General features: G+C 33.0%; 1 protein-coding gene across 1 annotated transcript in view; it reads right to left on the bottom strand.

Annotated features, from left to right (window-relative positions):
- Sema3e (semaphorin 3E) overlaps positions 1–25,461 on the bottom strand; it is a 272,567-nt gene that overhangs the window by 116,023 nt on the left and 131,083 nt on the right. The gene's annotated exons all lie outside the window — the stretch shown is intronic.

Here is a 25,461-nt window from a genome sequence, read left to right as displayed (position 1 = left end):
AGTCAAACTGACAATAAATTAAATGTGTGAAAATTAAAATCTTTTACCAATTTATGAATCTAAAAATTTAAATCTAATGTAATAGGTAAGGTAAATATTCTATGTTTTTTTAAACTTTTATTTTTAAATTGTAGGTGGACACAATACCTTAATTTTGTTTTTATGTGGTGCTGAGGATTAAATCTAGCATGCTAGGCAAGCACTCTTCCTCTGAGCCTCAACTCCAGCCCCAATGTTTTAAAATAATAATAATAAAAAAATCATCCTTGACAATCTTTAATCTCCAGTGCTATGTGGAAAAGTCATTTTATAGCTTCTCTATGTATAACAAAATGCCAAATCTATATTAAACACTCTCAAAGTGTGTCCATTTAATTTTAGATGAACACCAACTCAGAAAAATCTTTCTACTTTAAATCAGTATTGAAAGCCACAGTCAAAATCAATAGTACAATTCTAAAAACTAATCAAGGTTACAGCTACACTGAGTTATTAACAGTGGGGGTTTGTTTTCCACAATTGTGATTTTGCTAATGTTCATGCATTTATGCCTATGTCAGAAATTGCAAACTATGTGCTTTAGATATGTATACTTAATTTTAAAGTATTAGAATCTGGCAAGCCTCTCTTATGTGTAAATTTGTTTGTTGAAGGTATTTAATTGCATATGGCAGTTCAATATTAAAGTTGGTAAAATTATATATGAGTGCCTTTGATAATGAGAAAGAGTATTATCCCCAAATTAGACCATGAATGGGGAAGAGTTTCTGAAGAGGCCCCTTGGAAATGTTAGTTAGAAGGTAACTTCTGTTCCAAAGGCCAACGTCAAATGTCTTTGACAGAGAAGGTGGAACATTATTGACCAGAACACTAAAATGCGGATGATAAAAGAAAATACAACAAATTGAGAGCATTTTATTCACTCTTCTATATCTTCTGTTTCTGAAAAAGATGTTTTTTTCTCTTCCTTTTAAAAATGTACTCCTTGTTTAAGTCTTTATTCTGCTACTGTTGATGCCCAAGTTTTTCTGGAGTAGGATTAACTTTAAATTTAGAGTTTACAACAAGCAATATTGTTAAAACTTAGGTATCTTTTATAAAGGTAAAATTTGAGATGAGTTGTTTATCACCTAAATAAAGAATTTGAGAACAAGTTGTTAGGGTGGGATGAAGAGAAAGTAGGTACTTTATTTGGAAAGGAAAAAATTAGGAATTTGACAGATGAGAATATCTTGAATCCTGGAACACAACTTTTTTTTCCATTTACTAATTTTGTCAAGTTAAAAATCATGCTGCTGTCCTTATTAAAGTATTTACACATAAAAGCGCAGTTGGGATCCAATACCAAAACAAACATACAGATGAAAGCTATCAGCTGCTACCATATTTTGTCTTTATAAACATGTATGATTTCATATCAGTACCACTAAGTGAACTCTTTCCTATAAAAGTTTCCCCAGTTATACTGATAGTTAACTAAAATTTTCCAGTTTTTGTACTCCATGAAAATCATTACCTGGATGGGTGCAACTGATCAAAGAACAGTCACATATTCGCTAAAATTAGCAGGATTCTAGACCACAGACTTGCCAATACACAAAGGGGCAAAATTTAGGAGATTAAATTTGTTGAAAAATAAAAGTAAAGTATGAAAGAATGCAAATATGAGGGCCCTAATCTAAAATATTATCAGAATGGAGTAATATATTTTTGAAGGTTTGCACTGGAAGGAGAGGCAAACCAATCAGCAAAGGGGTTACTCCATGAGTGAATTCAATCTAGGGATGACTTTGCCTACTTCTGATGAGGTCATTAGTACCTTTGTTACCATCTACATGTGGAAAAATACACACTAACTTCTTCTTGTTTTTATGAATTGCCAGTTTATGCTAAGCTTACTATAATTGCAATAGTCTAAAAGTGGTAGCTTTTATTTCTTCATCAGTAACAATATAAATTATTTATTAAATCATCAATCTTATTTTATTCTGATGTATTAACTTCTCTTCTGACCACTTCCCCTTCTCTATGGCCAAATCTATACAAAGAGAGATGCACACATGTTCCTTTAGCTGCACTAAAGAATTGCAAATGTAAAGACTGAAGAATGCAAATGTAAAGAACTGAAGTGTGCATTAGAATAATGCAAATTTTGTAAATATCCACTTTTAGTGACCTTTACATTTTTTCCCAAAGAGTAAGCTACCACAGTGTAACCGTCTAAATAACCACTGTCTTTTATTTCACTGATGGAAAAACTCAGGTGCCCAGAAATTTAATGAATATCTTACAGGAATATACTAGTATAATGAAAAGAAAAAAAAAAAAACCTTTGAAATTACCCATAAAAACATGAGAATGAAAGTACAATGAATGTATATATCATTACCAAAATTCTTATAGACTGATAATCTTGAGAGCCAAATGCTGGTCCTGGCTTTGGCCCTTATTACCTATGGAAACTTGAAGAATCTCTTAACCTCTTTAGATTGGATTCCTCAAGTGTTAATATGTGTTCCACCTTTAAAATTCTTAATTATTTGAATTGTGTTTTTAATATGAAGTTTATAAAACAATATAAAAATAAACAAACCCAACATGTATATGGTTTTACAGAGCCCTTCTAAGTACAGTGCTGACCCTATAATTTTGGAAACTTAAAAATGGGTTGGAATAGTCAATGAACAAGTCTATCACATTTTCTATAATCTTGCCTAAAAGGAAGTATTAAACACTCATTCACAACTTTTCATATTTAAATGATTATAAAGTCAGATAATTGTTTTTTGTTATTGTTATATGGAATTTTGAAGATTGTGTAGCTTGATTCATCCGTATGGTCTCAGAAGAAATTTCTTCCTCTGGATATTAGGGCTCTATCTGAAGTGTGAGGAGTAAAGATTTGTTCCCAGGATGTAGGCTCTCTATTTACCTCTCTTATTGTATCTTTTGCTGAGAAAAAACTTTTTAGTTTGAGTAAGTCCCATTTGTTGATTCTAGTTATTAACTTTTGTGCTATGGGTGTCCTATTGAGGAATTTGGAGCCCAACCCCACAGTATGTAGATCGTAGCCAACTTTTTCTTCTATCAGACGGCGCGTCTCTGATTTGATATCAAGCTCCTTGATCCATTTTGAATTCACTTTTGTGCATGGCGAGAGAAAGGGATTCAGTTTCATTTTGTTGCATATGGATTTCCAGTTTTCCCAGCACCATTTGTTGAAGATGCTATCCTTCCTCCATTGCATGCTTTTAGCCCCTTTATCAAATATAAGGTAGTTGTAGTTTTGTGGATTGGTTTCTGTGTCCTCTATTCTGTACCATTGGTCCACCCGCCTGTTTTGGTACCAGTACCATGCTGTTTTTGTTACTATTGCTCTGTAGTATAGTTTGAAGTCTGGTATCGCTATACCGCCTGATTCACACTTCCTGCTTAGCATTGTTTTTGCTATTCTGGGTCTTTTGTTTTTCCATATGAATTTCATGATTGTTTTCTCTATTTCTACAAGAAATGCCGTTGGGATTTTGATTGGCATTGCATTAAACCTATAGAGAACTTTTGGTAATATCGCCATTTTGATGATGTTAAAAAAATTAGACAGTAAGAGAACAAACAACCCAATCAACAAATGGGCCCAGGACCTGAACAGACACTTCTCAGAGGAGGACATACAATCAATCAACAAGTACATGAAAAAATGCTCACCATCTCTAGCAGTCAGAGAAATGCAAATCAAAACCACCCTAAGATACCATCTCACTCCAGTTAGATTGGCAGCCATTATGAAGTCAAACAACAACAAGTGCTGGAGAGGATGTGGGGAAAAGGGTACACTTGTACATTGCTGGTGGGACTGCAAATTGGTGCAGCCAATTTGGAAAGCAGTATGGAGATTTCTTGGAAAGCTGGGAATGGAGCCACCATTTGACCCAGCTATTCCCCTTCTCGGTCTATTCCCTAAAGACCTAAAAAGAGCATGCTACAGGGACACTGCTACATCGATGTTCATAGCAGCACAATTCACAATAGCTAGACTGTGGAACCAACCTAGATGCCCTTCAATGGATGAATGGATAAAAAAAAATGTGGCATTTATACACAATGGAGTATTACTCTGCATTAAAAAATGACAAAATCATAGAATTTACAGGGAAATGGATGGCATTAGAGCAGATTATGCTAAGTGAAGCTAGCCAATCCCTAAAAAACAAATGCCAAATGTCTTCTTTGATATAAGGAGAGTAACTAAGAACAGAGTAGGGGCGAAGAGCATGAGAAGAAGATTAACATTAAACAGGGATGAGAGGTGGGAGGGAAAGGGAGAGAGAAGGGAAAATGCATGGAAATGGAAGGAGACCCTCAGAGTTATACAAAAGTACATACAAGAGGAAGTGAGGGGAAGGGGAAAAATAATATAAGGGGGACAAACGAATGTCAGTAGAGGGAGCAGAGAGAGAAGAGGGGAGGGGAGGGGAGGGGAGGGGAGGGGGGATAGTAGAGGATAGGAAAGGCAGCAGAATACAACAGACACTAGTATGGCAATATGTAAATCAATGGATGTGTAACTGATGTGATTCTGCAATCTGTATATGGGGTAAAAATGGGAGCTCATAACCCACTTGAATCAAAGTGTGAAATATGATATATCAAGAACTATGTAATGTTTTGAACAGCCAACAATAAAAAATTAAAAAAAAAAAAAAAAAAAAGAAGAAATTTCTTCCAAAATATGTTAGGGTACATTAAAGCTGAATATTATCACATGCTTTTACCAATAATTCAAGAAATTTCATTTCCTTTGTGAAGATATTTCCTAGAATAATTCCAAACTTTTTTTTTTAACTTAAAAAAATAAAAAAACCAAAGGCCAAATCTTTTCCCTGATATGTGGATGCTAACTCAAAATAAGGCAGGGGGCTGCAAAATAGAAGTACTTTGGATTAGACAAAGGGGTATGAAGAGAAGGAATCGGGAATGAGAATAGGAAAAATAAAATGAATCAGACATTAGTATCCTATGTGCATATATGATTACATGATCAATGTAATTCTATATCATGTACAAAGAGAAGAATAAGAAGTTATACTCCATATATGTATGTCAAAATACATTCTACTGTCATGTATAACTAATAAAGACACATAAAAATATATATAAATAAAAATAATAAAAATAAAGTCAAGAATATCATGTCAAAAAAAAACCCTGAATGAATGAGTGTAGTTTTCTTTAAACACTTTTAGAATATGAAAGAAGTGCACTGAATATTTCTGTTGCTCTTCACCCTGACCAATACCACAGAACAGAACGGTATCAGCAGTTGAATTCCTAAGTTCAGACTTTACAGTAGATATATTATTTCATAATCATAACATTTAGCAAAACATATCAATGCAATGGTTTATATTTTCTTGTTTGTGATCTTTACTTTTTTCTAAGCCCTAAAAAGTCCTTCCCAGCTGGCTATAATTCTCTATCATCATTGACTTTGTCAGGATAAGGTGAAAGTATTCATTTGTGGGTAAGCATTTGTGCTGTAGACATAAATCTGGGATAATGAATACAGAGCCCCATTCTATATTAGAAGGTTTCTTTTTAAAAAAAGATGCATGCATTTATTAGTTATTTATTTTTATTTATTCAGTGTCAAATTCATTGCTCTACTGTATTCATTCAATTATTTAACTTACTTATTCTCACAAAGGATCTGAGATTTCTTGCATAAATATATTCAATCAAATAAACATATATTTCTAGGGGAGACTGTAAGAGAAAAATAGTGAAATGAGAAGACTGGAATACATTTTAACAGTCAGGTCATCCTTTAGTATCTTAAAATGAATCTCTAAATTGATTGCAGGCTTCCTAAAATTCAAAGTAGAAGTCAGAATAATACAACAAAACAAAAATACAAGTTGTTTAGGAGGATTACATGGTCTAAAGAACTAAGAGAGGGCTCTCCCAAGGTTGTTTAAAGGGAAATGCTGAAAAATAACATGGTGGACCCTCAATATCACTATGAAATAATGTGTCATGTTCCACACCTCTGCTTACATGTATTTACAAGCCTTAGTATAATACAACTGAACACATATTAAAATGCAGACTACCAAAAGTAACTGTATGACCATTAGTGGCCACGTTAGTCAGGAAATTAACTGCAACAAATAGAGATCAAATTAGGAAAATTCAAACCCAAAGATAGAAAGTCAGGCCTATGGTAATGAGCAAACTAACAGAAGCCAAAGGAAATGATCTCTGAGGAGATGCTCCATCTCTGCTTCTTGCTTGTCTTGATGCCACTGTTCACTGTACTGATTCCAAAATGTTTCTTCATTAATTTGCTCATAGCCAAATATGTCTTTGGCACCCAATTATATACAACCTTCCAGCTTCCACCTCAACACTGTATGGTAATAATTCCTATACTTCTTAATTCAAATTCCTAAGGGAAAGGGCATATAATTATTTCAGCAGTGTCTATAATTCATAGATTGCTGGCTTCCTCTAGATAGGCTGCTTTGTGATCAATTATTCATCTATAGTTAAATGTGGTCCTTATAATTACGTGGAGCCAGAGCAGTCATTATGAAGCATGTGTTTCAATTCCATAGGCAAACCTACGCAATCTATCTTTACTCATAAATAAACTTACAGTAACACATTTGTTATAATCTGTATTTCTAGTAGACTGAAAAATTTGACCTGCTGATTACAGATTCTCAACACAATCTTTTTACATGTTGGAGAGTATCTGCCACAAATAAAATCTGGATTTTTTTATTAGTTGATCTGAGCTATCTTCCCTAATAATAACTTGATTGTCAGAGTCACTCACACTTTTAGAGAGAAGAGAATATTTTCAATTTCAGTCTTATCTACTTCATTCAAACGCAAGTCTAGGAATTGAAATATACTTTGTTTTTAAAAAGATGATTCCAAACATAAAATTAATTAATTAGATGAAAAGAGTAAAGTTTGGTAAATCATTCAATTCAAAGGTTTTTTAAAAAGCAGAAACAAAATTATTACAGAAAATCTAAAGATATATAAAATATATTATTCCATATTAACTAGACTCCACAATCTACCATGTGGGTGTTCTCATACACACAAGTAAGAAAAGTGTGGTTTATTAAGGGATTATAATATATCAGAAACTGAATGCATTTTTTTTTCAGAGCCTGAAATAAATAATGAGGTAGAATGAAAAGTTTTCCAAATGTATGATAATTTGGATTAAAATAATTCAAAATAATTTCATAGTAACATCATCAACAGGAACATTTGAATTTCAATTTTATTTACTATTAGTTTGTAATTTATAAACAGTCTCAAAAAAACTACAGAATTTTTCATGTTGCTTTTACTTACCAATTTGTGGGGTTTTTTTATGTTTTATATTTCTTAAATGGTTTTACCTGATTTGCTGCAGAGTTTCAAAATATATTGAAAGTTCTTTTGTGTGTTCAAGCATACTAAAGGCAAAATAAAGGAGCAAGAAGCTTTCCTCCCTTTTTCAGTATTTTTTTGGGGGGGGTTAGAGCCAGTACTTTAAGTCATATTAATGATTTTAACTCCAAATCATAGTATATGGATTTGGCATATTTACCAAGCAAGGGCTAATGTCTTTATCCTTTTTCACTACTGCAAGCTGTCTGGATGAAAGAAAAAGAAATACAGGAAATGGGGACAAAGAAACTCTAATCCCAGGTAATCTCCAGAAAACACAGTACAAATAATAGATAGTGCTGACTCAGTAAGAAGGAGGGAGCTCATCTTGAGTTCGTCCTACTCTAAAAATAACATGAATTACTTGGGGAGGGAAGGGACAAAGAAACAAGACGAAATTGAAATTCACCAACTTAGAGTTCATCCGGAAATTTTCTAAAGAGGGAACTAATTATTATAGCTAAGCTGCATGCTAATTATCAGCTGTCAATGAAGATATACACTCGGGATTTAGTCATTTCCTCTCATGGCCTTTCTTTGTAACCTGCAAAGGACTTAGTTTTAAAACTCTCTGACATAAATACACTACAGAGACAGACCTCTACACTTTGTCAAAATATATTTAAATTCCACACCTCTGTGTGTAAAATGGGGGAGAAGCAAGCACGTATTTTCCAACTCTCAAACAAAAATAGATTTTAAAGACAGAGGTGTTTCTTTCTTAAATGTACACTTTTTAGTCCAGTGTCACCTGCCAAGTAAGGACTTCCCAAAGCCCAGGACTATAACTAAACTTGTCATTACTTTCTGAATCCATTATTTTATTCCATGTGTGTCTTAAAGTTAATTCAACTGAAAAATATTGAATTGCATATATATATATATATATATATATATAGTAAGCATTATTAACAAAAATGGTATATGGAAATAGCAATTAGAAATTTTTTTAACTTCTTAATGGTAAAAAAGAAGACAATTTCTTATAACACGGTTTGATGATTTTGACAGATATAACTTGTGATCATTAATGGTTTGTGATAATGTAGAAGCTAACTTTTGAAATGTAAAAAAATTAAGGGTTAGGGATGTAGCTCATTGGCAGAATTTTGCATGTGTGAGGCCCTGGGTTCCAGCACAGTAAAGCAAAACAAAACACTACACAATAAACTTGGTAAAAAGTGTAACAGGAGATGGCTCAATGATTCCTTGATTGCTCTGTTAGCAGCGGCTAGCCTTTTATCTATTCCCTGAAATTTAGATTCTTTCTCACAGTCATTGGTATATTATAGGTATTGGAGTGCTCCAAGATTTTCCATCATAAACCACCTCTAATAAAAGTAAAATTGTTCGAACATACGTAAGAATAGTCTAGTGTTAAACAGTCATTATTTCTTTAAAGAAACATGACGTATGCAGAATTTTAAGATTCCTTGTTCTCATCCTAGGTAGATTACAATTATCCAGTATTACACATTGGTCTCTGAACTCCTCTATGAACAAGAGGTCACCACGGAACAAGTTTGTGTACAATTATTATCTATGTATGACAGGTGTGTATGTGTATGTAATCAAATTATCTAAGTGAAGAACATCAAAGAATATAAAATAACACTCCCTAAAAGCCAGTGATTTAAATATTTTTTTATGATTTCCAGCTAAATGTTTAATTATGAGGATATTTTATTTCACTAGAGGCCAAAGGAGCAAGTGCCATGTGAACAGCCTTCACAACTGAGCCTACACTCTGGAAGTACCAGAGTACTTTCTTCAGCATCTCTTAGGGCCTTGTAAACTAGAGCATGTTGTTCAAGATGTAAGGAGAAGGCAAAGCTTTTAAGAGCAATTATAAGATGAGATTTACTTGAAAAATACCAAATGTATTTTGGTGTGCATAATGGCCAGAAGGGGGCAAGAGAGAATGATAGGGAGGTTTGAAGACTACTTATTTATTATAATAAGCAAGTGGGGTGAATGGTAGTAGCAAAGTGCATTGCAGAGATAGAAATCTATGGCCTAAATGGAGTAAGTATAGATATGAAATTTTACATAATTAAAGTAAACATTTTTTCATTTAAGTTTTTTAGGCTTGGTATAATATATTTTAATTAAATTTAGTGAAAAAAATTCAAAATACATTGAAGATCCATTGTGTTTGGGACAATATTAGGGTTTTGGAGAAAAATTAAAGATTGATCTAAACCTGTAAAAATTACACAATCTGATTTTTATATCATTCATTTTTTTATTTTTGTAAGTTTATTTTAGTATTAAGAGTTCTCATTAATATACTTGATAAAACTGGGCAAAATTTATACTTTTTTTAAAGTAAATACATTTTATAGTTCAAAACCCAAAGAATATCAAGGTTAATAATGATAAACTCCCTCCTAGATACCTCCTCATCTGGTTCTCAATCTGGTTCTGTCCTCTGTCTGATTCTGTCTGGTTCTCAATTCTTTATCTTCAGGGGCTTAATTCTACTTTCTTGAGCACTCTTTCAGATTTACTTATGCATATACAACAAATAAGATGTATAGATCCTGGGCTGGGGACTGTAGCTCATTGAGAGAGCCCTTACCTAGCATGCACAAAGCTGTGGATTTGATTCCCAGCAACACAAAATATATAGATCTTTATAAACTCTCAACTTTGTTATGCACAAAGAGAATAATAAAATAAGCCCCCTTCTGTACCTTGTTTTTCTTTACTGAAAATATCTTGGAGGTCTTTATGTATCAAAATATAAAGAGGATTCAGTTGCATAATATTCTACTTTTGGATCACTTATGGAAGATGCCTTCCATTTAAATTCTTTCAAACTTTCCTATTAAAACAACACTAAGTATACTTGTAGGATAAATTTTTAGAATTAAACTTAGTGGGTCAAAAGATATACAAATTTGTAATTTTCATAAATATGGTCAAACTTGCCTCTACTGGGATTAATCAGTTTAGAATTCCACTACTAAAGGTGAGACTATAATGTGCCTCCTTAGCCTTAACAACCACATAATTAAAGTTTAGGATTGTTGCTGGTTTAATTGGGGAAATATAAATTTAATGTGAATTTTTTAGTAAAGTTTTAAGCATCCTTTCATATATCTTCGGATACTTTGGTTTTATTTTTTGTTATTTTCTCACAATGTCCATTGTGCATTTTTACATTGTATTCTGTATGTTGAAAGATTTTTCAAGCTGTTAAGTTTTATGTCATGTGAAGACATGGTTGAGAAATGAAAGAAGATGGGTTCTTAAATGTACACAATTGTGCTTCAACTATGTTAGAAAGGTATGTTTAATGTGCTCTTTTTTTTTAACTTCAGTAAGCAGAGCTAATTCTCTTTTTTCCTCATTAAGTCTCCTCTTCCATACTGTTAATTCTTGATTACCCAGGATAATTAACTAGTTTGACAATTAACACTTTTTTAAAAAGCTGTGTTTGAAATCACACACACACACACACACACACACAATATTATGAACCTGAAGTGGATAAGGAGCATTCTCAGTCTTCTAAAGTCTGAACTTGGATAAAAGATAAACTCCTAGGCACACCTATTCATCTGGATAGTTACATGGGAATAAGAAAGGTGCAGTTTTGCTCACAGTGGAACAGATTCTTTCAGTTGGAAGAAAAAAATATTCACTTCAAACCAACCTTTAAACCCCACACTTGAGAGTGCGTTGGTTTCTGGACATTAAAAAGTTTTATAATAAGAGCTCTTAAATATTCAGTCAAAGCAAAAGTTAAGGAAGCAAAGAAAATGTATAATTCTGTAATGTTTTCCATTAAAACAAACTTAGAAGAGGGGAGAAGGAGAACAGGTTTCTAGAAGTCCTACAAAATGCTCTCAGTATTACAAAAATTAGTGTGCTATGAGTCTGACCATCATCCAAACACCTGCTTTTCAAAATGCTCAAACAGAAATTGTGAACGGTCTGTTGTTACAGAGCTTTAGTTATATTTGTTTTATTTACTTACTTTTAAAGTTAGATGTGTAAATAGAATTCATTTCACAATAATATTTTTAAAGCCAGTTTTTCTGGATTGTGCCCTTTTCACAGATTAGATCCCACATAATATTTTAAGCTTAACAATAGAATACTACTGTTTTATAAATTTACTGTATACTCTTTCTTAAAATGATGTTTGAGACAAATGGATAACTGCTTACTTCATCATTTGTTCACATTAACACATATATCCAACATTTCTTTCTTCCATCACTTTCCAGAATGCATTCTGTAAGATGCTTTTCCACTTGGGAACAAAGGTAACCAATGGGGCTGAGGATGTAGCTCAGTGTCACACCACTTGCATAGCACATGCAGAGCATACAAAAGATAACTAATGTGTGCATAACTGTAGTTTATTATAATTAGCTGTTATTTAAGTCATAAGTACAATTCCAGTTTTATCTTAAATCAGAAATGTTCTGTTATAAAACTAATGTGTTCTCTACAATCTATATTTTAAATTGAAGTCATGCTAAAAAGTTGAATAGGTCTATCATGTATTTCTTCATTTTACATTTGATTATTTTAGTGATAGGAGTAATATATATATATATATATATATATATATATATATATATATATATAAAACTTATTAATACATAGTATAATTTCTTATGTTTTTTTGGAATTTTGTACATTTCTCTAACAACAATTTCATTGACCTTTGATTTACAACATGTTTTCTTCAACAAATAATCCATTACATAACATCAAAGAAGCAAATAAACTAAAAATGTAGTCACATTTTTGTTTGTCCTTATGCACTACTTGATACTTGATATCTTTTTCAAAGTACTATGACTCTCACATTTTACCTCCTATCTTGATAAACATCCAAATCCATAATAATTTAGCCAATTGCCTACTTGCTATCTTCTCTTGAGTCTATCAGGCTTCTCAAGTTTAACAAATGCAAAATTAGCTCTTGATTCCCATAGACAAACCAACTCCTCTCCCATTCTTCTACTCTGTAGATGATTTTTCAACCATTGGTAAAAATCTAGGGTTTGTCTCGATTTCTTTTTCTCTGAAACTACACTCTCCATCCTTCGAATCACCACACAACCACTTATCAGGACCACTAGAAGGGCCTCCTGTTTTCTTGTTTCTACTGACTGTATCTCCTGAGACCAACTCCATTATTTTATCTCACAGTTGCCACAGTGATCCTTTCTTTAAAAATACAAATGGGGCCATGGTATTGCTCCTTCAGCTTAAAACTCTCTAAATGCTTTGCAATACTCTTATATTAAAATCTTGGCTCAAAGTCTGGCTTGATCTGTCAGCTACTTCCCTTCCACCCTGGGTTGCTCCAATTTCTCTTCTGCTCACAGAACTACAGGGCTAGGGCTTTGGAGCATGGCCCTGATTTTCCTTCTGTCTCTATTTATCTGGTTCCTCACCCATTTTGGTTAACACCCTCCCTGAAGCCTTCCCAGTCTAGGGAATCTTAAGGTCTCACCCAGGCATTCTAAGTTGCACCACGGTTTTTAGATCCTACATTGTATGAATGCTATTGGATTTGTTTTTTCATTTGTTTGTTTTTTCTTTACTTACATATTTTCTCTCTTTTGACAGGAAATAAGTTCCTTAAAAGCAATATATATGTGTGTGTGTATGTGTGAACATTTGTTAATATATATAATATATATATATATATATATATATATATATATATATATATATATATTTTACTCTTGAACACTAGGATATCCCCAAGTTTAGGCCATTGCACACTGTTTATTAAGTAGGCCCCAGAAAAAGATATACTTAATAAACTTTTCTGATTCTCAACTTCCCCATTGTAAAATGAGGATGAGGATCATAATATCGAACTAGCAGAGATCCTGTTAAAATCATATGATCCACAGTAGCTAATGAGCAGCCTATAAATATGACTTTATATGTCTCCCCTTTGATGTTGACCGACTACCAGATGAGAGCAATGAGTGAAAAGTTTCCCTGTAGAAACAGATATCTGTAAAACCAATGTGATACTGCAACCTGTACACGTGGAAAAATAAGAATTCATACCCCATTTGAATCAAATGTATGATATGTCAAGAACATTGTAATGTTTTGAGCAACTAATTAAAAACAAAGAAATAGATATCTCTTAATTGTGTTCTGTTGATTGGAGATGATTACTCTCACAGCTCATCATATAGGCTGAAAGTTAAATAGTAAATAGTAAATGTCACATGTACACAATTACTATGATCAGAGTAAATAGCTGGTGTATATTTTAAGTTTAAAACCTTAATTGCCTACCAGCAAAAGTCTGAGTTAATTTTCTATTCTTTTTTTATCCACACCCATCACAGCCTGCAAGAGAAAAATCGTCTTTATTTTCCCAAGAAATTTTCTTCATTTCTTTATTCTTTATTTATTTATTTATAAATTCAATATACAACAAATTATGCAATTCTATCTCCACCCTACCATTGAAATTTAAATCCTAAGTCCCAGAAAAGCAGTCAAAAATTGTTCAAACATTTTGTACTATTACTACAAAATCTTGGATTTTTAAGAGCTTCCCAGTACTTAACTTGGAAGCTATTTTGTAAGGATAGGAACGAAGTTGTCAGTTTCTATACAGGTGTATATTTTGACATGGTTCTATAGTATTAGAGCTAGATAGTCCCTTTATTCTCTTCTCTTGACCTCTATAAAGATCCTCAACCTCATCTTTATGAAAATAAAGCCTTCCCTCAATGCGTATCATTTAATTCTGCTAAACATTCTTTCTTAAAAAAAAAAGAAAAGAAAAAAATATGGCTTTGCAATCTGACACACCAAACATTCATACCTTTAAAACTATGTAGTTTTAAGACTGACATACTACCATAAATATTGTATTATACTGTATAATTTGGCACTTTCTCTACCAACATCACATCACATTTTCCTCATAGTTACAAAGTGATGGAATTATAACTGAATTTCAAATCCAGAAAGAGTGAAGGGCAACTTTGTAATATTTTATATCCTGTTAACTCAAAGGAAATTGAACCTACTCACATTAAATGAGAAAGAAAATAATACTGTTGGTAGATATATCTGGACATAGAAATGAGATTTTGTTTTATTTACAATTTTTTTGATTGGTTTGGAAATGCTGGACAACCACTAACACTCATTCACTTTTAAGGGACAGGCCTCAATTACCACAAGGGCTGCCATGTGAACCGGATGCCTCCAGTAGGTAATCGGCCCCCTGGTAGGTGGGTTTTCTTCAGATGTGCTAACTAAGAGAAACATGAAGAGAGAAGACAACTAATGCTATGTGTACCATTTGCTGATGACTTTCTTTCACAAAAAAGCTGCCTTAGTGACTAAGCTGCTAACAAATTCTTCTGTTTTCCTTTTCTGGCAGTCTTCAATTAGCATTGATTCACTTCCTAGAAACCCCTGTTGTTTACAACCTGTCACAAAGCAAATAGCACCTAAGAAGACCACCCATATTTTCTCTGGAAACCAGGAAGGAAGAGTAACTTATATTCACAGGAAGGCTGTGTGTGGTAGGTACTGTATGAAATACCCAATCTGCATAATTTCATTTACCCTCACATCTCTCCAACAATGGAGACATTGGGGTCCCTATTTAACAGACTTGGAAACAGGCTCCCAGAAAGACAGAAATTTCCTGAAGCTACACATCATTTGAATATTGGTATTTATGGATCTAAAGCATCATTTTGCTTATTACAAGTGACCATAACAGGAGAGATAGTATAAATTATACAGAGGTTTCTTTGTGTACTAAGACTAGTCATATGATTTTTATGATAAATTTCCAAAAGTATATTACAGGTTTTTCCTGTATTTCATGCCGTTATCAAATAACACTTATCCTTAATAAATAATCACTGATACAGTGGGAGGTAGCCACTTTTTGTTTTTAATCTGAACCTCAGTCTTTTCTCATAGCGGGTCTCATCATCCTAAAGACTATCTTATGGCAGTTGTGTTGTAAAACCCAATCAAAACTCACAGGGAATAAGAGTGGGCACAGAGGATCTAACAATTCAAAGAAAGATAAGGTAAAAATAAAATGAATTTCCTTAAAAATAAAAGCTAATTTAAAAATGAGTCAAGACACCTGTTTTTGTCCCAGTATTAACACTAAATATACCATTATGGGGGAACTATATTTTTAAGTATCAATTTCCCCATTTGTAGAATTGGAGGAGTGGATGCAATCATCCCTAATGTTCCTCTCTGTTCATGAACATCACAAGCTGCATCATCTCCAGTTACGGAGAAAATAAATTGGAAGTCTCTACAGTATGCTCTCCAGAATTTGTTTAATTTGCTAATTCTTACCAAACATAGGACATGCAGAATCAATTCTACCAATATAAAAAGAGAAGAAGCAATGATAAAGATACAATTGCATATCTGTTGAGTTCTTGTGAAGCTATCAGGAAAGTATACTACTATGGGCACAAAAAATAATGAATTTTTTCTTACTGATCTGTTTTCCTATAATTTTAACAGGTTCAAATATAAGGAGAGAGCAAGACATCACATATATCCTAACTTCATACCTGCATACTTATCTAGAGAATGAGAAATTTAACTTAATTCATGCTAAAATTAGAACTGAATGATTTGACTAAACCTTCAGAAACTAAAATGCATTACATTCTTTCTCAGGAAACAAGTTGGCAAATGTGAATACCTTTCCACATACTGAAGACAAGACAATGGATGACAAATAAGAAAGAGCTTTCAAAAGTTGGAAGACATTTTTATAGAATAAAATAAAATATCTAATATAGAACTCAATGGATAAACTTCAAACTATAAAATGAGTTCTGGTTAATAAGCAATTTACTAATAGAGCAAGTTGAAAGAATAAGATCTTAAGTTCTATGTTGAAATTGAAGAACAAGGTCTTTACATTCTATATTTTAATGATAAGGCTGCCAATTATGTCCTTTAAGAATCAACTGAATTTCTGGAAATATCATTCCTGCCAACTGGAGAAAAGAGTAAAATGCAGGAACATGTAGCTGCCTCACTCCCAGCCCCCAACTCTTGTCAGAACAGATGCTTGTACCCAGGTAACTGGCCATCTATCATCAAGTCAAATATGATCTTAAAAATTCCTAGATCCTTCTGGCAAGGTCACTGCCCCTATATGAAAAAAAAATTCCATATGAAATTGGGAACAGAAGGTCAATTTTCTTTTTCTGTCATTACCAAGAAAAAGGAGCCTTTGCCACTAGAAGGGAGCAAATGCATTAACCCCATGACTGGTAGCCCCTCATTCAAAAGGGCGATGAAATTCATTACAATGCTGTGGTTAATGACTGCTAGGATTTATCACCTTAGAACAGTGTGTGTGAGAGAAAGACACAGATACAGAAGAACAATACTAGAGACATATAACAGCTAAAAGTGAACTTAGGGAGGGGGAAAAGCAAGTAGGCAAGATACAGCCTTACACTTCAACAATATTTTTTTTTCACTTTGCAAGAGGGAAAAAAAAGATGGCAAAAAAAAACCTGACACAAATAGCCTCGAGAAATAACTGTTTTAGTTTCAGTTCTTATGAGAGAAATTTATAAATTAGGAGACATGATATTGAGGTATTAAAAACTATTGAGTCTCAGTCTGCTTTTGTTAAACATTGATTTCAATTCTTAGAGAGTCTCCTGATTTTCTGTATAAATATTTTTAAAACTTACTTGTACCTAAATTATTAAGTACCTTCAAACAGCTAAAATAGTTAAACTGAGAACATTTTATAAAATAAAAACATTAACAAAATGGTGACCTAGTTTACTTTGGCAAAGCAGCATTACTAACAGAAGTTGTCACTTCCATAAATCACATGTAATAGTCACAATATTTACCTCATTTATATCTTTTATATTCTCTGATATGCATAATATGTGTGGCATCTTAGAAAGTATTTTATGATAATAATGTCTACAGTATTTGATTTTAAGAAGGCAATTAATTAGTACATTGCCTTTATTAACAATTTTAATGCATTAGTATCCAACTGCCGTGGGTAAAATAATAATTAGTTTTCAATATAATTGACTGCTGGACTTATATAACCAAAGAGACACCACATATGAAACTTGTGTGTTTCCAAATTTTTTCCTTTACACATTGAGCTCTAAAATAATAATAAGAAAAAAATAAAATATATGTGTGTGTGTGTGTGTGTACACGCACATATATGGTAATAGTGAATTCTCTGAACTTATTATAAACAAAAGTTTGTGTTTGCAGGAGGGGATAATGTAATGGTCAGGGCTGCCTATGTGGTATAATTTGAAGAGGTGTAATGTATGGGGTCCCGTGGGTCCAATTATTTAATCCTCTGCCAGTTACTCCTGTCATTAAAGTTTTATATTTCTGACTTTAAAGAGAACCTATTAAATTTTTGGAACCCCTGGGAGCGATTATAACTTAAACCCTTATCAACTACTAATTTCGCTGTTTGAATATTTGAACAGGCTCTGAGCAAAATATAACATTAGATGAACCTAGAGGAAGGTGATTTTCAAGTGGAACTACAGGGGTAACATTAGGTTAGGGGTGTGTATGTGTTAAGAGCAGAAGGCAGGATGCAGAAGTTGACACAAATACAAGCCTCATGATGTTGTCCTGAGGGTCAGGCTTCTAGGTTCTAGCACATACATTTGCTGTTGCCAAAACAGGTAGGCCAGAATCAACTAAATTGTTTACTTCCATCTCAGTGTTCTGGAGGCAATCAGACACACTCAGTGACACATGCAGCTACGTGTGAATGTTGTCACAAAAATCTACATAATATGGTCAAAAGTTTAATTTGCCTCCCGCAACCTGGCAGAGGGGGAAAAATGTTAGTTTTATGGTAAATTCAGTGTTCCATATGGGAGATCTTCTTCATGCTAATTTTGATTCTGTTTCCATTTCTTCTAGAGCAGTGGTAATGTACTTTGGTTGCACACTGAAATCCCTTGGAAGCTCTAAAAATGCTGATTGCTGGATCCCTTACCAAGAGATGGTACATTTGGTCTGGCATTGGGATTTTCAAAACTATCCCCAGGTAATTTTAATAGAACCTCTGTTATAGAATAATTCTTCTAAAACTCAGATATTAGATAAGTTACAAATGCTGAATTCACATACAGGTTTGTAAGCTTGTAGATTAGTGAGAAAGGATTGCCAAGATACCAATTTGCCAAAAAAGTCCAGCCACTATCTAATCCTGAATCAGCAATAAAAAGAAAGTACAAATAAATCTGCTTAACATTACACATATGATCAATAAGAGGTGAGAAAAAAATCTTGTTTGATTATTATATAAATATATTAATCATGGAAGCAAAAAATGTTAAGATGCACATACCTGAGAGTTGCTGTCTGAATTTTGAATGGCCATTAAACCATCTAATAAAATACAAGTAAATTATTTGTGAGATATAATCCTGGCCAATCCATACCATTTTTAATTAGGAAAATAATAAATGTTTATTTTAGAGAGTCTAGAAAACCATTAATAGGTCATTTCTTATTTGTATATTTTCTTCAATTTATACAGGAATATAAATTCAACTTTGGCAAGAATATCCAATATATACCAATTTCTTTTGGTCTTTTCACAAGAAGATTCTAACAATCATACACTATCATTTCTTCACATTTCTAGAGGTTTTAAGCATTTATTTGATTTTAACACATCATTTTAGAGTAGCAAACAGAAAACGTATTATTTTATAATCCCTGGAGACAGATATTAGCATGGTGTACTGTGTGCTTCCAAATTTTTTCCTATACACATTAATCCCTGAAGAAAGGCCATGCATTTCAAATGTAACTAATACATTCCTGTTCTCAAAGGAGAGAATTTTTATTCTTTCCACAGAGAAATACATTCTTTACAAATGATTGGATTTTTTTTTTCCCTCTCAGTGCCAGGGATTGAACCCAAGGCTTCATAATTGCTAGGCAACTGCTCTACTGCTAAGCTAAACCTCCAGCCTGAGAAATATATTCTTGATAGGACTATTCCATTTTAACAGCAAGGGTTTCTAATCTTTAGATAGATAGATAGATATACAGATATAGATAGAGATAGATAAAAAACTATTGAGGTGAAAAAAATATTTTGCAGCACTGATACTTGGAAGCTACAAAGCAAATGTGGCTTTTTTTTTTAGGCATTTGTGTACATGTTCTATGAGGTGATTACTTGACGCTTACTGGAATGTCCTTCATATGGTCCATAAGACACTCGCCAATTGATGAGTCTACTTTGTACATTGCTCAATAAAATAATTACATTTACAACATCATATATTTTATAGAATGGCTAAACTTAAATATTTCAGTTGGCAGAAATTTTATTTTTCAAACATGGTATTTCACCATTCAGATTTATAACAATTAAAGGAGGATAAACTAAACTACAAATGTTTGTGTTCATTCCGTAAGTTTGATTTTAAGCAACTGTCAACTTTGAAAATTTTTTAGTAAGCATTTTGTGTGTCTTGTAGTCTATAAAGTTTTTAAGGCCTTGATCCAAGAAATCTAGACTGTCTAAAAGACTTCAGGTCATGCTAAATTATGGCCTTTTATGTAGCCATAAAAGGATAGTGGGACACTGTATGAAATGTTGCCAGTTGCCATGGTTTGAATTTTAAATGTTCCCCAAAGGTCCATATGTTAAGGCCTTGATCTCCAGCCTGCAACACTCTTGGGAGGTGGTGGAATCTTTAAGAGGTGGGGCCTAGGTGAAAGAAGTTAAGTCGTTGGGGGGATGCCCTTAAAAGACATATAGGAACCCGGCCTCTCCTTTCTCTTTTTGGTTTCATATGTCATGAGGTCAGCAGCTTTACTCTACCACATTCACCCCATCATGATGTTCTGCCTGACACAGACCTAACTGTAATGACCATGAACCAAAACCTCTGAAACCACGAACCCAGGATAAACCACTCCTTCTTTTAAATTGATTATCTCAGGTATTTTGTCACAGTGTCAGCCATCTAAAACTAAATATTAGAAGTGAATTCTTTCTTTGGATTAAGTCTTAAATGTGTTTAAGTAAAGTAGATATTTTAGCACATCAAGATACAGAGCACTATCAAATGATTCTAATGTCATATTTTCTACTGAAAGCAGTGTTAAACAACATTTACGGTAATGCCCATTGATTATGTCCTCTACTCAGTAGACAAGTGTTTTAAAAAATCTGAGACAATCTAGTTCCCCCACCCCCACCAACCTGTAGATTAATGCTTTTAAGTGAGTAAAGGTTTGGATCAATCAGTTCTCTTTTCATCTAAGAGGGTGGGGTCAAGTGGACGGTGTCCATCTACTTTTTAATAGAAAACTAGATAAAATGAGACCATTGTATGTTGTAACATATGAAAAGTAATAAGATGCACACAATGTCAGTTTTGGTATAAAAGATAAAAAGCCACAATTTGCTAATTTCATTTGTTTATCACTAAGAAAGGGAAAAAAATACCTTTATCATTGACAAGAATGCTAGGAGGTATTTTAGTCCCATAAAGACGATTTGTTCAAAAATATTTATCATTTAATTTCCCATGGTTAATTCATCTCTAGTGATCATCCAGGTGGCTGATATCACCTTCCAAAATTCATCCTTACATTAACTACTTGAAATTGCATGCTTGGAGGAACCAAGCACATTTCCCAAAGAAGGAAAAGTCTTTGCAGAGGGAGAGACCAGGCTGGTAAGCCCAAAATAGCTGTGTATGCACTGTTATGGCTAAACTTTTTAATTTAATCTCCAACTAAAGAACTCAAGACTGGAGAATGTTTGAAATACAGGCTGTGGATTAGTGGCTTTCATTTACTGTGTGCATCGACACTGGTTAAGATAAGGCAAAGAGATAACCAGTACATTCCAAAAAGGCATTACATTTTATTCTGATACTTTGTAGCTTCTAAAGGAAGGGGAGAAATCTGATAATACATCGTACAGATAACTGTGCTCAAGATTAATTTGAGCTTAAAAAGAAACCCTAAAATACATGTCAATTTTCTTTATAACTACTAATTATTTTGTAATTATAAACTTACTCTTCTTTAATAGTACCTGAAATTAGTAATTTGTTATATGAGGTTTATATATACAAGAAAATGTGCTGTAAAAGACTCATAAACAAGCAGTTATATTAAATTAGGTAAATAAGATGCTTTAATTGTCACAACATAGCAATTTCTGTACTTTGTGAAGATATGACATATATTTGCCTGCCTTTTAATTCTGGTGTAATATAGCAATAAAAATAATGTAATGCACTAATAGTATCAATATAATTTTAAAATTTTAATATGTAAGCACAAAAATATTCTGAATTTGAAGCTCTCCATCACTAATAGAAAGTATTTTCTCAGTTTCGTACATAAAGATCAAAGCTTGAATAAAAGCTAAACAAATAATGTGCAAATTCTTTGAAACAAGGAGTAAGGAGTTTAAGTTTTTGAAATATAAAGGGAAAGCATTACATCAATTATATGGAAGTTTCTATCTGGGTATTGGACATTTGTTTTAATGAATTCCCATTCATATTTGGTTCTTCCAGTTCTTTGTTTTTGGAGTTAAGCCCATGTTCACTCATTTCCAATTAGGTAGATGCGTCTTCCCTGGTAATAGGTGGCTACCACATCACAGCTTTCTAGTTTTCAGTCTCAATTAAAAAAGTGATAGTGAGTCTTGGCTCAGAATCAAGGTTGTGACCTCTGCAACCATCACATCTACTTTAATCTCCCACAGCTCTGTTCCTTGACAAATTCCCTGGACAGCATAATTACCCCTTCCCACAGCACTTCCAAATGCTTTATGTACAGTTCCCAGGGGAATCAGCCCAGAGGTGCCATAAATGTTTTAAGTTAGAAGTAAAAAAAAAAAAAAAATTACACATTTTCTAAAAACAGAATATTAATGAATGCAATTATTGCCTGAGGTGGATTGCACAAATACATTTTAAAATCTTATACATTTAGTTACATCCTTTATAAGTGAAGAAGACCTTGCCACAAAATTAAAAGTCTCTGAAACTGTATTTAAGTCATCTTAGTCATCTTTTATCATTAAAAGCAAAGTTGCCAGGTCTTCATTAAAAAAAAAAAAAACACATATATACAAACATATACACCCATACATATACATTCATATACAAGAGAAATCATTTTGCCAGGTATCTATAGTGTGCACTTTTGGATAACCAGTAATTTCATTGTGTTTTAGAATTTGTAAGATTAGTTTTTTTTTCAAATGTCATTAACGGATTATACATGTTTCAAAAAAATGCCCTACTATATTGATCCAGCTGTCAAAATCTCTATAAGCCTTTTAGTATAAATGTACTACAGGTTTGAGTTCAGAATTATATCAACAAGTTTCTAATATCTCTGGGGTTTTTTTTCTTATAGACTTTGTTTTCTTAAAACAAGAATTAAATAAGAAAAACTTTATATGTTGTTCAATGTTACTGCATGCCAAACTTTAAAGTATAGATTTTATTGGCTGACAGAATGGAAGGGTAAATACAGAGTCTAGGTTCTGTTTCCCTCTTTATTTGGAAACTACCCAGCTGCAGAAAGGAAAAAAAAAAAAAAAAAAAAAAAAACATCGCTAATCTTATTCTAAGGGGGGAAAAAGATTAATGAAGTAAAGTTAGATTTACATGGCCATTATTAACCAGACATTCTGTAACAAATTGTGAGTAATTAAATGGAAATATGCTGCTTTCACCTGCATCTGTCAAGGTTTTATTTTTAAAGAAACAAGGGAACTAGGAAGCAGAATGGTGAAAAATTAAAACCTATTTTGGATTACTATTTACTTACATATTTTTACTTACCAAAAGGTATATATTTTTCCCTGTATGCATATATACAATAAGTAAAATATGAAGAAAAACTATTTCCCCACATTTTAGTCTCTCCTTCCCCTTGAAACAACCACTGTTACCAGTAGAAGCTTGACTAATTGAAATGTGCTTTCTTCTTGCCAAGGCAAAGAGGAGACAATTAAACAAGCAGCAGCCTTGGTCAGAGTGGGGAGTGGGGAAACAGCTCACACTGGGCTACCCCCCTCCAGCACCTCCTCCTCCGTTTTTCCTCCTCCTTTGCCTTCTTACTGCTCCAGGCAGGGGAGCAGAGGCGTCCCAGGAAACCTGCCTTGCAGGTGTTTTACTTTGTGGAGCACTTTTAAAACTCAACAATGGACTTTATTTATGCAAGGAAAAAAATGCCCTCGATTCCAACTGAATGCTGTTCCAAATTACTTGGGAAGTTAAGCATGAGTTGTTCTCCTTTTGTTTTATGGAGTATTCAAAACACTAGTAAAAATTATCAAGAAAATTAGCAGATTTTCTTAACCTATTGCTCCTCATCCACTCTTTCTGTCCTGCTTAGAGGAGGGAAGAGTTTTAGATTTCCTCCAGGCACCATCCTCCTACCCCCAAACACTTCACAAGTCCACAGCTTGTCTGTCCTAAGATTGTTAATCCATTTGTTGACCCTCACAGTTTACTACAGGAATATTTATAATCAGAAATCTTTGGAATGGACTGCTCACCTCAACAATGGGCAAAGCCTCTAGAATTAAAAAAAAAACAAAAAAACAAACAAAATGTGTTTTGATATATTTATCCCTCAAACTCTATATAAAACAAGTGTTTGTCATTGATTCTCTTAGGTTATTAAACAGATATTTTTATATAACATGTTGTAAACCAACTACAAATTCATTTCCTTTTGCTGAAACTTAGGTTGGCTCATTTATTTAATAAGTATTTCATGCACCCGGGTAATTTTTAGGCACATCAATATGTAAAATAGTGCCAGCTCAGTGGCATAGGCCTGTAATCCCAGTGGCTCAGGAGGCTGAGGAAGGAGGATCACAAGTTCAAAGCCAGCCTCAGCAATGGTGAGGTGCTAGGCAACCCAGTGAGACCCTGTCTCTAAATAAAATACAAAATAGGGCTGAGGATGTGGGTCAGTGGTTGAGTGGCCCTGAGTTCTATCCCCAGTACCAAAACAAACAAACAAACAAATATATATATATATATATATATATATATATATATATATACACACACACACATACATACATATATATATATATGTGTGTGTGTGTGTGTGTGTATACATGTATGTGTGTGTGTATGTATATATATATATAAGAGAGTTATAAGTTCCTGACTTCAGTCTCCTTCTTCTAAGTGAAACATATTTTATCCTTTAAAGAGAAAATATTTCTTCATAAATAGGAATTTAGATGATTACATAAATTTAAATATTGTTTCAAAGAAATACAAAGAAAATGTAAAGTCAGTAATTTGTCCAATTTACAAATTATATTTAAAAAATCATAATAAAGCTGAATTATTCAGGGGAAATGTTCACTACAAATAAAGATAATACAACTTTGAAATCTTTCAGTATAAACTTTACACAAAGAGGAGTTTCTATTATTTGATTTTGATACTGCTGAGGGATAATATTTATTTAAATGAATAAGGTAAACTAATAGAATGTAAACTTCTAATAACTACAAATTATGTAAGTGTTTACAAAAGACAGAATACACTTAATATAGCCATTAAAGCCAGTGTGTTCTGATATTTTCATTGTGTAATTTTAACACATCAATAAAGACAAAATACTATTGTGTGGAAGCAGAAGCAGGAAATTAATATTTCTTTCCTTACTTTCCACATTTTATTTTTATCTGTGTTGCAGAAGCCAGAAATGCTTAAGAGAGTTTGTATTTATCTGTAACTTCCAGTGAAACTTTAATGATAAATTTTAATAATAAAAGTAAGAATATACAATCACAGACAAGACACATGCATATCTTGAGTGTATATAGCATATGATATGTAGTATATACTATGTATAAAGAGAGCTTGTTACTATCAGGGAAATGCATCCACTCCATAGAATGTTCTACTTCCTAGGATACAATTTACCCTTGTGACTACCAAAATGAAAGAA

Source organism: Marmota monax, unplaced genomic scaffold, assembly GCF_021218885.2.
Source record: "Marmota monax isolate L192 unplaced genomic scaffold, Marmota_monax_Labrador192_F-V1.1 WCK01_AAM20220418_F8-fsc00065, whole genome shotgun sequence".
Classification (NCBI taxonomy): Eukaryota; Metazoa; Chordata; class Mammalia; order Rodentia; family Sciuridae; genus Marmota; species Marmota monax.
This window is presented reverse-complemented; position numbering and strand designations above follow the sequence as displayed.